This window comes from Sciurus vulgaris (genome assembly GCF_902686455.1).
Source record: "Sciurus vulgaris genome assembly, chromosome: 11".
NCBI classification, from domain to species: domain Eukaryota; kingdom Metazoa; phylum Chordata; class Mammalia; order Rodentia; family Sciuridae; genus Sciurus; species Sciurus vulgaris.
Window position 1 is genome coordinate 47,205,939 of NC_136472.1, and position 13,126 is coordinate 47,219,064.

Here is a 13,126-nt window from a genome sequence, read left to right on the forward strand (position 1 = left end):
AATCATGTCATCAGCGAACAGGGATAGTTTGAGTTCTTCTTTCCCAATTCGTATCCCTTTAATTTCTTTGGTTTGTCTAATTGCTCTGGCCAGAGTCTCAAGAACGATGTTGAATAGAAGTGGTGAAAGAGGGCATCCCTGCCTTGTTCCAGTTTTTAGGGGGAATGCTTTCAGTTTTTCACCATTTAGAATGATATTAGCCATGGGCTTAGCATAAATGGCCTTTACAATGTTAAGGAATGTTCCCACTATCCCTATTTTTTCTAGTGTTTTGAGCATGAAGGGGTGCTGTATTTTATCAAATGCTTTTTCTGCATCTATTGAAATAATCATGTGATTCTTGACTTTAAGTCTATTAATATGGTGAATTACGTTTATTGATTTCCTGATGTTGAACCAACCTTGCATACCTGGGATGAAGCCCACTTGATCATGGTGCACTATCTTTTTAATATGTTTTTGTATGCGATTTGCTAAAATTTTGTTGAGAATTTTTGCGTCGATGTTCATTAAGCATATTGGTCTGAAATTTTCTTTCATTGATGAGTCTCTGTCTGGTTTAGGTATCAGTGTGATATTGGCTTCATAGAATGAGTTTGGGAGGGTTCCCTCCTCTTCTATTTTATGGAATACTTTGAGAAGTATTGGAATGAGCTCTTCTTTAAAGGTTTTGTAGAACTCGGCTGAGAACCCATCTGGTCCCAGACTTTTCTTTGTTGGTAGGCTTTTGATGACTTCTTCTATTTCAGTACTTGAAATTGGTCTATTTAAATTGTTTATGTCCTCCTCGTTCAGTTTAGGCAATTCATATGTCTCTAGAAACCTGTTGATGCCTTCGAAATTTTCTATTTTGTTGGAGTATAGATTTTCAAAATAGCTTCTCATTATGTTTTGTATTTCAATCCTGTCTGTTGTGATATTTCCTTGTTCATTCCGAATTTTAGTGATTTGGGTTTTCTCTCGTCTTCTCTTTGTTAGTGTGGCTAAAGGTTTATCAATTTTGTTTATTTTTTCGAAGAACCAACTATTTATTTTGTCAATTTTTTGTATTGTTTCTTTTGTTTCAGTTTCATTGATTTCAGCTCTGAGTTTAACTGTTTCCTGTCTTCTACTACTTTTGGTGCTGTTCTGTTCTTCTTTTTTTAGGGCTTTGAGCTGTAGAGTTAGGTCATTTATTTGTTGAGTTTTATTTCTTTTATTAAATGCGCTCCATGAAATAAATTTCCCTCTAAGTACTGCTTTCATAGTGTCCCAGAGATTTTGATATGATGTTTCTTTGTTCTCATTTACCTCTAAGAATTTTTTAATTTCCTTCCTAATATCTTCTGTTATCCATTCATCATATAATAGCATATTTTTTAACCTCCAGATGTTGGAATAGTTTCTGTGTTTTACTCTTTCATTTATTTCTAACTTCAATCCATTATGATCTGATAGAATACATGGTAGTGTCTCTATCTTCTTGTATTTGCTAACACTAGCTTTGTGGCATAATATATGGTCTATTTTAGAGAAGGATCCATGTGCTGCTGAGAAGAAAGTGTATTCACTCTTGGTTGGATGGTATATTCTATAAATGTCTGTTAAGTCTAAATTATTGATTGTGTTATTGAGATCTATGGTTTCTTTGTTCAATTTTTGTCTGGAAGATCTGTCCAGTGGTGAGAGAGGCGTGTTAAAATCACCTAGTATTATTGTGTTATGATCTATTTGGTTTCTGAAATTGAGAAGGATTTGTTTGACATAAAAGGATGAGCCACTGTTTGGGGCATAGATGTTTATGATTGTTATATCTTGCTGATTTATGCTTCCCTTAAGCAGTATGTAATGTCCTTCTTTATCCCTTCTGACTAACTTTGGCTTGAAGTCCACATTATTGGAAATGAGGATGGATACTCCAGCTTTTTTGCTGAGTCCATGTGCATGGTATATTTTTCCCCATCCTTTCACCTTTAGTCTATGGGTATCTTTTTCTATGAGGTGAGTCTCTTGCAGGCAACATATTGTTGGATCTTTCTTTTTAATCCAATCTGCCAGTCTATGTCTTTTGATTGATGAATTCAGGCCATTAACATTCAGGGTTATTATAGATATATGATTAGGTTTCCCGGCCATTTGGTTCATTTTTTAAATTTTATTTATTTATTTGTTTGACACAACTTGTTTCCTCCTTTATTTGACAATTCCTTTAGGATAATTCCTCCCTTTGCTGATTTGCTTCTTTGTTTTTCATCTCTTCCTCATGGAATATTTTGCTGAGAATGTTTTGTAATGCTGGCTTTCTTTTTGTAAATTCTTTTAGCTTTTGTTTATCATGGAAGGATTTTATTTCATCGTCAAATTTGAAGGTAAGTTTTGCTGGGTATAAGATTCTTGGTTGGCATCCATTTTCTTTCAGGGCTTGAAAAATGTTGTTCCAGGCCCTTCTAGCTTTTAGGGTCTGGATTGAAAAGTCTGCTTATATCTGTATTGGTTTCCCCCTGAATGTAATTTGGTTCTTTTCTCTCACAGCCTTTAAAATTCTGTCTTTATTTTGTATGTTAGGTATTTTCATTATAATGTGCCTTCGTGTGGGTCTGTTGTAATTTTGTGTATTTGGAGTCCTATAAGCCTCTTGAACTTGATTTTCCATTTCATTCTTCAGATTTGGGAAATTTTCTGATATTATTTCATTGAATAAATTGTTCATTCCTTTGGCTTGTTTCTCTAGGCCTTCCTCAATCCCAATAATTCTTAAATTTGGCCTTTTCATGATATCCCATAGTTCTTGTAGATTCTGTTCATGATTTCTTACCATCTTCTCTGTTTGTTCAGCTTTGTTTTCAAGGTTAAATATTTTGTCTTCAATGTCTGAGGTTCTGTCTTCCAGGTGTTCTGTCCTATTGGATATGCTTTCTATGGAGTTCTTAATTTGGTTTATTGTTTCCTTCATGTCAAGGATTTCTGTTTGGTTCTTTTTCAATATCTCTAACTCTTTATTGAAATGATCTTTTGCTTCCTGTATTTGCTCTTTTAACTGTCGATTGGTGCGATCATTTAATGCTTGCATTTGCTCTTTCATCTCATTGTTTGCTTCTCTGATCATTTTAATTATGTACATTCTGAACTCCTTTTCTGTCATTTTTTCTGCCATGCTGTCATTGGGTTTTATTGATGTAACATCTAGATTTGTTTGCAGCATTTCTTTCCTTGTTTTCTCGTATTGTTCAGGTATCAGTGGACCGCTGAGACACTGCAGATTTCCTCTATTGACTTACAATGTCCCTGAAGATTTCTATATATATCCCCCCTTAGCCTTCAGTAGCCTGAAGTCTTGGAGGAAGTTGATAATGCGGTGCTCCACAAGGAAGCTGCCTCTCTAGGAGTGGTGGCCTTCAGGTGGGGTATAATCCCTGCTAGTGGGCAGAGGTGCCTCCACTTGTTGACCAATGATCATCCAAAGGGGACCTAGGCTGCGGGCTGAGGCAAGGCCTGTTTGGGCCTGAGTCTCTAGTTTTACCGTCCTTGTGGGGAAACCTCACCCGGCAGGGAAGACTCACCCGGTGGGGAGGTCTCGCTGGTCAGTACCCTCCTAGAGGTTCCCCTCAATTTACAGCTACCGCCTGGGCTGGGCTGCATTCCTCTGCAAATTTCCCAGGGGCCCGGCCCTACCTCCTGGGCCTGGGAGCCTCACCCTTCGCAGATGAATCTCCTTAGGCTGCCCCTCCTCAGAGAATCTGCCCGCAGGCCTGGAACCTTCGCTCCGCCCTAAGCCTGTCTGTGTGCGGCTCTTCCACCCAGAAGCCTCCTAGATCCTGGGACCCTGCTCTGCACCTAATTGCCTGGCTATGCGGCCCCTCCTCTGAGCAGCCACCTGGGGCCCCGTACAATCGCTCTGAGACCCAGAGACCCGCCACACGCCTCTTCCTCCAGACAGCCGCCCAGTATTCCGGTGCGTTCACTGGGAGTCCAAGAAACTCACTGTGTGCCTCCACCTCCCACCAACCACCCGTAGCCCTGGGCAATCAATCACTCCGAGTCGAAGTGACCCTCCCCGTTCCTCCTCCTTCTCCAGATAAGCCCCCTGAGTGTTCAGGAGCGGTCGCTCTGAGTGGCTCTGAATCCACGTGACCCGCAGCACGGTCCTCTGAGCAACCACCCGGAGTTCTGTTGCAGCCACTCAAGACCAAGCGACCCACCATGCTTCTCCTCCAGGGAGCCCCCCTGTGTTCAGGAGCTGTCACTTTAAGTCCAAACAACTCACCACTCGCCTTCTCCTCTGAGCAGCCGCCTGGAGCGCTAATGCAGTCACTGCGAGTCCAAACAACCTGCCGCGCTCCTCCTCCTCCTCCTCCTACTCCTCCGGGCAGGCCCCGGGGTTCAGAAGTGGTCTGAGTCCAAACAGCTCGCCACGCAGCCCCTTCTCTGGCAACCGCCTGTAGCTCTGGTGTAGTCACCCCGAATCCAAGTGGCCGCGCTCCTCTTCCTCCTCCTCGTCCTCAGGGCAGGCCCCGGGGTTCAGAAGCATCGTTCTGAGTCCAAACAGCTCACCGCGCGGCTTCTCCTCTGGCAACCGCCTGTAGCTCTGGTGCAGTCACTCCGAATCCACACGGCCACGTTCCTCCTCCTCCTCCTCAGGGCAGGCCCCGGTGTCCTGAGTCCACACAGCTCTCCTCGCCACTCCTCCCGTGGGCAGCCACCGGAGCCCCAGTGGTGGCTCCGAGTCCCAGCGCTGTGCCGAGCGGCCTCCTTTACGGCGCTCCCAGTTGTCCGAGTTCACTGCTCCAGCGGGGGGAAGGGTGTCTCCCTTCTCATGTATTTTTATGTTTTTTCTTTTTCTTTTTATTTTCTTTATTTTTGTTAGTATCCTTATTGTTTCTTGTTGACTTTTTATGATTCCTTTTACTGAGAAAGGAGTATGAAGTTTCTCACTATTAGTTTGAACCTATTTTAATGCTTTCTCTTTTCTCTTAAATTCCAGCTTGGAATATGTCTGAACTGATGCTATTCTTCATTAATATATGGCTTGGATCACAGAGTAATTTTTTTCTTCAAGGATAATATGTCAGCAGATGTTGGGTGTAATAAGAATTGACTGCATTCTTATACTTGCTTGCCTTCCTGGTTCATTCACTTGTTCTTTGATCCAGTTTGTCCTCTGGTTTCCAGATGAACAATCAGAGTAGTATTGGAGATACTGGAAGAGTATTGGAGAGAATGGAAAGAGAGATCTTGGGAATTGATTTTGTGCTGCATTCCTGCTATTCCATTCTTTCCTCGCTGAGGTCCTCATAAGTTGCTACATTTGAAGATGAAAGCTTGATGGGAAACTCCTCCCTCTTCCACTGTTCTCTGCAATGACAGTGTTTCTTCTTCTCGCTTCTTTAGGTGTTGATGTGATCAGAAACTGTTCCAAAAACAGGGCAGAGTAGGGCGCTCAAGAAATGTATTAAATTAGTTATAATTAATGGAAGCCTGATGTCACATACACCGCATGCTATTATCAAAACACTACAATTGTGGAAAAGTCTCTGCGAATATCTGAAAGATCTTCCTTAGAATTCAAAAGTGCTCTTTGACAGTAATTTAATTATACTGTTAGTAATTAATGATTGTGTTTTCTTTAAGTACTTTTTAAATTTTCCATTGTACTCTCACACAATGAATATGCTAAAAGAAAATCCAGTTTTATCATCACTGCTTGTTTCTTTTATCAGCGAAAGCATTTAACAGAGTCTGCTGAAGTCATTTACAGCTGCTGCATTATAAGAATATTTCATCTTTATTTCTAATATGATACAACTCACATTGCCTTTTGAACCAAACTTTGAATTTTGGTGTAGGAAATACCACCCAATACAGGTTTCCAATTTTTCTAGAAAAATTTGAGTTAGAAAGTTTTTTTAATCTATTAAGAAATGAAAAAAAAATGCAAATTTATTCTTCCACTATTGCTTTACATAAAATATTTAGTTGTTTGTTTACTTTATTTTCTGTATAATAAATGAAATTTCCTTGTCTAACAAATGTTGGACCTACCAAAGAAATTTTTTTTGATAATTACCATTGTAATAGGAGTGAGATGAAATCTCAGTACAGTTTTGATTTGCGTTTTCCTGATTGCTAGGAATGTTGAAAACTTTTTAATATGTTTGATCAGTAATTTGCTTTTCTTCTTTTGAGAAATACATGTTTGTGTCATTTGCCCATTGATTCATTGGGTTTCTTTGGATTTTTTCATGCTGTTTATTTATTCATTTATGTATACATGATATTAATCACCTGGCGGAAGAGTTGCTGGCAAAGATCTGTTCCTTTGCTGAACAGAAGGTCTTTATTTAGTTTAAGTCCATTCCTTTTATAGATTCTTGGTTGTAATGCTTGATCTTTAGTAGTCTTATTAAGGAAGTCTGTGCCTGTGCCATTTTATTCAAGTGTTGAACCTAGTTTTGTTTTGTTTTTTTCCAGTAGTTTCAGTGTTTCTGGTCTATTTCCTAGTCTTGAATCTACTTTGAGTTGCTTTACTCTGCAGAGATGAAGGTCTAGTTTCATTTTTTTGTAAGGATATCCACTTTTTCAGGTACCATTTGTTGAAAAGCATCTTTTTTCCAGCTTACGTTTTGGGTACCTCTGTCAAAGATCGGATGACTCTCTCTATATGGATTTGTCTGTGTTTGCTATTCTGTTCCACTGGTCTTCATGTCTGTTTATGCTTACATAATGTTTTTGTCACTATATAGCACTGAATAATGGAAATTTCTCAAAAGGACTAGGAATGGAACCACAATATGACCCAACTATTCCACTCCTTGGCATTCATCCCAATGAACTAAAATCAGCATACTATGGTGATACATGCATACCAATGTTTGCAGTAGTACAATTCACAATATCCAAGTTATAGAACCAACCTATATGTCCATCAATAAAAAAATGAATAAAGAAAATGTGATACACAACACACACACACATTGGAGTTTTATTATGCCATAAAGGAGAGTAAAATTATATAATTTGCTACTATATGAATGGAGTTGGAAAATATGTTAAGGGAAATGAGCAAGACTCAGAAAGTCAAGGGAAAATTGTTTCCTTTCACATGAAGAAGTTATAGAGAACCAAAGAATAAAAAGGGGAATCTCACGAAAATAGAAGTAAGAACAGTAGGATGGAATGTAATTGTACAAATTATGCTATGTGCATATATGAATGTATCACAGTGAATTCCACTTTTATGTACAATGTACTAATTTTTAAAAAGCAGTAAGTAAATAGAAGGAACACCAGTAAAGTAAAAGAAGAGGATTAGGGGAGGGAAGTAGGGAGGGAAAGGGAAAGTACTGAGGATTGAAATGGAACAAATTATGTTTATGCATTTATAGACATGTCAAAATTACCCTACTATAATATATGACAATAGTGCACTAATTTTAAAGATGACAAAAATGAATATGGAGAAGACCCTGAAATAACTGCCTTTCAAAGCACATATTGAAACAACTTTTAATTGTGCTATAAAATGCATTTATGGCAATAATGAGAATTGAAATCAGTGTTGCTATACCACTTAGTCACATCTGCAGTTCTTTTTTAATTTTTTGAGACAGGATCTCACTGAATTGTCAAGGTAGTCCTTGAACTTGCGATCTTCTTGCTTAAGCCTCCAGAGTAGCTGAGAATTAAAAGTATTTGCCACCATACCCAGTCATAAAATGTGTTTTAACTCATCACTAAACTTTCTTTACTTCAATATATAATGTTGCTTATTTTCTTGCAATGTAAAATTGCTTGCATGCATTACTAATTTTTAAATAGTTTCTTTGTATCTTATCTATATGTGAGATCTCTCCATGAACCTCTTCTGAAAACCTTTTCTTCAGCATTTTCCGATTGTGTTGTTTTAAATTCCTTCATACACTATTAGCTGCTACTCATTAACAAATGTGTATATACCAATATTTTTGGCCATTTTTCCTTCCAAGTAAGTCAAATTGCTAGAAGCATAGGTTAAGTTTCTTTTCCTTAAGATTTTCCCTTACGTCTGTGCTTTAGGAATATTTCAGAAGTGGACTACAGTGCAACCACCGTCCAATTTTGAATGGTGTCTGCATATTATGTGGAACCATCTTTAAATTAGGCCTAATTGTTCCATCCTTCAATTCTTGATCAGAGGAAATTCCTCCTGAGTTGTGTGGCAAGAGATAATAGCACATGTGGTGTGAGTGGGAATGTAGTCATTTGAGCCACTTTCTCATGCAATTTGCTTGCACCTTCCAAGTTTGCTCAAGTCTGATTTTATATACACTACTTCTATCAGAGGACAGAATGTGGCTGTGCATGCCTTAATTATGGCTAACTCATATGCTCAAGTTTCATGGTAACTTGGAGCCTCATGATTAATTGTTCAGTCTCCAAGAAGGCTCTAAGGGAAGCCTAAAGATATTTCCAAAAGCTGGCATTTATCCACAAAAGAAGGACTTGTTCTCCTATAAAGTTCCAGTGATGTGTTTTTATTCACACATAGGGTCTGTCAAACACTTCCAACACTTCAAACAGTATTTCTTTTTTCCATTAACCTTTTGTGTTCCATCATATCAGTACACCATGTGGCTCAATTGACAAAGCGGGGAACTTGTTGACAAGTCTTCTCTTCTGCTAATTCTCATTCAAAACTAGCAACTTTGGGGGTTCCTTAGCAAATAGGCCAGAGGTAGTAAACCCAAATAAAAATGTTACCTATAAAATCTTATCAGTAGCTGGGTTTTTTATTTTAGTTCTCAAGAGGGACAAAAGTAACAAATCATCCTTAATCTCAGAGGAGATATCCTAAAATTCCTCACACTTCTTAGCCTCTATAAGCTTTACTGAGATGGAAAAGAACTAATCTTCTGTTGTACTTACTTCCTTCTTTTTTATTTATTTATTTATTTATTTATTTATTTATTTATTTATTTTGCGGGGGAGGATATCAGGAATTGAACAAAGGGGTACTTGACCACTGAGTCACATTCCTAGCCCTATTTTGTATTTTATTTAGAGGAAGGGTCTCAACTGAGTTGCTTAGTGCCTTGCTTTTGCTGAGGCTGACTTTAAAATTGTTAAACTTTGAAATCACCAAGCTTTGAAATTGCCATCCTCCTATCTCAGCCTCCCAAGCCACTAGGATTACATGCATGAGCCACCTTGCCCAGCCTTATTTCCTACTATCTAACAAGCAAATGTCTGATTGGTATGCTAGAGATTTTACTACATTTTGATTTTTAGGTACAACCAGCCTAATATTGTTTAATGCACTGATATGATGTGCTATGGAAGAAAAACCCAATCAAGTTTCCTTTACACTAAATTCTAAAACAAGCCTGAAGTTGATATAGTCCTAATAAGGTAGTAAAATTTTATTGGCCCAATAGTATTCATCTAAAAATAATTGTCTTCTGGTAATTTTTACTAGAAATTTTTGAGAAAAGAAAGCACCAGATTGATAGCTACATACCAGGTATATGGAGATGTGTCAACCTATTTGTCTTTTAATCCAGTTATGTCTTTAATATCATATAGTTGGATCATGATTAATTTTACCATTTTGTTAATTGCTGCCTTTTAAAGAGTTTAATCAACTTATACTGAGGGTGATTTTTGATAAAGTAGGATTTATGCTTGTCACTTAATTAATTGTTAACTATATGTCACATATCACTTTTTGGTTTTCTATCCTACCATTAGTGCTTTCTTTCATGTTAAATATATTCAAGTGTGCTATTTTAATTCAGTTGTCGTTTCCTTTTCTATGTCTTTAGATTGTTTTTCTTAGAAGTTCATCTGGGAATTGCAATTAAATTTTAATTTAAAACAATCTAGATAAATCTAATACCAAAATAATTTCAATAATATGAATTGTATTCTTATATAATTCCATTGTTCCCCCTTATGCCATTATTATCATATAAATTATGTGTCTATACATTGTGTCCTGTTGACACAAATTTTTAATGGTTATTCTATGCATTTCTTAAAAATAATATTGGAAAAAATAAAGTTAAACATTTAAAAATATATTTATACTATTGACTATGTAATTTCTTTACTGTGTTCTTTCTTTATTCATGTGACTATGAGTTTTTGTCTGTGAGCCTTTTATTGTAGTTTAAATACCATCTTTATAGTTTTCAAAGGCAGATCAATTAACAACAAAGTCTGACAGTTTTGTTTGTATGCTATGTTTCAATTTCACTTTCCATATCCATTATTGGATAGCTATAATTTTTTAATAGACTACCTTTTTCTTTTCACACATTCAATACATCATGTGGTGGCTTTTTTGTTTCCATGGAATTGATGAGGATTGAGATGCCAATGCCACTGAGAATCTCACAAACGTGTTGTGTCAATCCTTTCTTATTTCTGTAAAAATTACCTCTTATCTTTGACTTTCCCCGGTTCTATTAAGGGTCTAGGTATGGATTTCTTAAATTTAAACTAAAAGTCATTGAACTTCTAAGACTTCAGATTAACGTTATCATAACATTTGAAAAGATTTCTGCATTTGTTTCTTCAAATACGCTTTCTGCTGCTTTTTTCTTTTTCTGAGACTGTCAGCATATCTCAGTTAGTGCACTTGATATTGTCCCACGGGTCTTTGAGACATGAGGCAAGAAGATGTGCTAGCAGGAAGATCTGTAATTATAGAAGACCCAGGCAGAGGCAGTCCGACTAATAAAGGAACAGCCAGGACTTCAGCTTATGTGAATCTAGTTGAGTAAGGGAAAGAATGACTGCAAATCAGGGCCAGTCCAGGGATGAACCACTTCGCTGTGCAAAGTCCTGAATCTCAGAAAAGTGCCCCAATGGTTTTAATGCTTTGCTGTTACCATCAAAGCATAATTAGTGGTTTTTGAACAAACATTCCATTGTTTTATTTTGCTTTGGGTTTAGAATATATTGCTGATCCTATAGAAGAGTACAGATTTAAAGGTGTGGACAGGCACCCAGATATAAAAGACATCTACACTGGATTTTATTTTAAGTTAAGTGGCCAAATATTAGAATGTATTTAGTATGGTCTGCTTTGACAGTAAGCACATTGGTTAATAATATGGAGTCTGAAAGCAGACCACCTTGGTTCACATCAGCTATTTCTTTTGCTAGGTATGTTATCTTAGACAACTTAACTCAAATTCTCTGTGCTTTAATGTCCCTGGGTATAAAATGAGAAATTGACTCAATTTATTCTACTGGTTGTGGCACTTAGGTGTGTGTGTTATATGTGTGCACATGTTGTGTATGTATGTTTGTGTGTGTTGATTGGGTTAACATCTATGATGCAATTCAATATTATTAGAACATTATAAGCACTACATGTTAATAGTTGGATAGCATTAGGTATTATGTATAGTAAAATATAGGATAGTTTCAGCAATGCTGTTTAGTGTTAACTATATACTAAGAAAGGTATAGAATTAGCTTTTAAGATGTAGCATTACTAGGATATTAGAAATATGTTTCCTAATAAAAGACTCATAGAGTAGAGGAACAGGACTGGAGGAAGCAGAAGGGAAGGGAAAAGGGGAAATACTAAGGAATGATACTGGCCAAATTATATTGTTATACTGTATGTATGTGTATGAACAGATAATGAGCAATGAATCTCACCATTTTGTACAATTGTAATGCATCAATAAATACATGAGGAAAAAAGGCTGCCAGTTATTTAACTGTAGACCAGGGATAGCAGTGAGAGAAGTCCCAGGAGGGGATATTAGATGTGGAATAACTAGTGGTCAGATCTTGTTGGGTTTGTCATCTTTGGTGAGGCTTTTGGGCTATAAGTAAGAGAAATGTTGATGAAGTGTGAAATGCTCTGATTTGCATCTTATTCTCTAGGTGGTCCTCTCTCTGTTAAAAATTTAATCTACTATTTTGTCTCAGAACCCACTCTCAAAAAAACAAGAGGAAATTTTTGAGTTCTTACTGCTTGTTGACATTTTCAAAATAGCAACTTCACTGAATTCAAGTCCAGCTTCACTCCTTAAATATCTATGGATGCACAGAAAGACATGTGGCTAACATTATGGTGTACTCCAAAGATGGTTCAAGTCCAGGTTCCTTCATAGCTTACCACACACTTGTTGAACGTTTTCTCTTTATAACTATTCTCTTTATAACCCTTTAAAAATAGTGACAATATCCAATTTACTTTATATTCCCTTCTCAAACAATGGTGGGGGGAACATTTCAAGCTCCTGTGGTTCGTTTTGCTCTCTAATCCTCCTGTTCCTGAGGATAGCTACAATTTTTATTCCTCTACTAAACATTATTCTGCAGATTCTTGAAAGCCCAAGATCCATTGCCAAATCCAAAGCCTCTTGTCCTGAGGGAGAGATAGAATCACAGTTCAAAACAATTTACAATGACATAAAAATAACGAAGCTAGCAGTTTTGAAAAGAAACTGTTGTTATGGAAATCCCATTATAGTAATTCTGCATGGCAGCCAATTACATAATTATTGTTAGAATAATTGCTATTATTATCAGCCATCAGTTACCATGTTCATTGTTTTAATATATTCCTGTAGGAAGGTGAAGCAAAGCCATTACCTTGCCAACTTGGTGGCATCGTCTGGTGCATTGGTTTCTGCACAGGAAATAAGAAATTGAAAGAGGGAAAAATTTGCCTGATCACTGACTGAAAAACTGCAGTATTGGAAAGATGATAAAAGACATTCTGTTGTGTAGAGTTGAAAGGGTTCATAAAGAAAAATGTTAGAATCAGGAAAAAATTTTAAAACTATTTAGATTTCATATAATAGCAAAATATGACAGCTATAAGATACATTATAATAATTATTCTGGTGTTATGTCCCAAAATATTGCAGTGTTTTAAATTTTATTTTGCATAGGTTTAGGTAAGGGCATACAAAAATGTAGAGTCCAGTTCAAGAAAAATCTAGAATGTGACCCAGGAATCTTTTTTTGGAATGTTAATCCTACTAAGGCTAGATAAAAATATATTAAATACTAGGTAGGTAAGAAAACACTGGCTTCCAGATGTGGGGGGAAAAAGAAAGAACTGTGTTGATCTAATTCACAACCTGGTAAATTGATGTACTATAAAAAGCTTTATTATTTATTTTGTTGTATACTAAATATC